The following is a 1,095-nucleotide window of genomic DNA, read 5'->3' as shown; positions in this document are numbered from 1 at the left end:
CAGTGCTGGGATTAAAGGCATGCACCACCACATCCAGCTAGATAAAAGGCTTTTTAAATGTGAGGGGAGGAAAGCTACGTAGGTCATCTTACTTTGGTAATTAAAAGTTTATCAAAGAATAGAAAAAGCCTGGTGTGGTGGCACATTAGTACTAGCACCTGGGAGACAGAGGCAGGTAGAGTTCAAGGCCAGCCTGGTGTATAGAAGGAGTTCCAGGACAGTTAGGGCTGCAGAGAGAAACCCTTTCTGGACAAACAAAAGAATAAAAAATAAAAATAAAAATGACTTCCAAAGGGAAATACAGGGGACTAAAGAGATGTGCCTTAAAGACACGTAACTTCAGTAATACTGCCCACCCCCTTTAATGGGGCTAGGTCTGACTGCATCAACTCTTTTTGAAAATAAAGACAAAGAAAAGTCACATTAAAAAAAAAAAAATTCTACTGCACCATATTGCACCACGCGAACACCGAGGAACATTCTGGTGCGCTGAAAGCCTCAGCAACCACCCCGGGCTGGCTCTTGCTGGCCACGGAGAACTAACTCGTTTCCACCACGGAGCTCCGCGTGCCGCGGAGAGGCGGGAACCTCTTCCCGGCAGAGTCTCCAGTTCTTACAAAAACTAGTGCACAGAGGAGGCCCCGTGATGGCGCCCACCCGCCTCCCCTGCGATTACCGGGGTCGCCGAGCAGAGAGACCCCAGGACGGTCCCGAAGGCGGCCGTCCGCGCGGAGCAGCCGCCGGCTCACAAAGCCGATGGTCGGCTGCAAGCGTGGAGCGCAGGCGCCTCGCCGCCGGGCCGCGCGCCCTCCGCCCCGCCTCCGAGCTCGCCGTCCGCTGGGGCGCGGCGGGCGCGCGAGGGCGGGAAGCGAGCGCGGGGCCACCACCTGCCGGGCCCCGCGGTCCCGCCCTTCGGCCCCTCACTGCGCAGGGCCGTCTTTCCTCTTCCGCCCCTCCCACATTCCCCGGCGGCACAGGCCCCACCCCTCTCGCGCGGCGGACCGGCCGTCTGTGACGTCGGCAGGCCCCGCCCCCCCGAGTATAAATACTGGCGTCTCTGGCACCGCCTTCCCACACTCTCTGGCTCAACTCTCG

Source organism: Micromys minutus (assembly GCF_963924665.1).
Source record: "Micromys minutus genome assembly, chromosome: 33".
Classification (NCBI taxonomy): domain Eukaryota; kingdom Metazoa; phylum Chordata; class Mammalia; order Rodentia; family Muridae; genus Micromys; species Micromys minutus.
Note: the sequence above shows the minus strand (reverse complement) of the source record.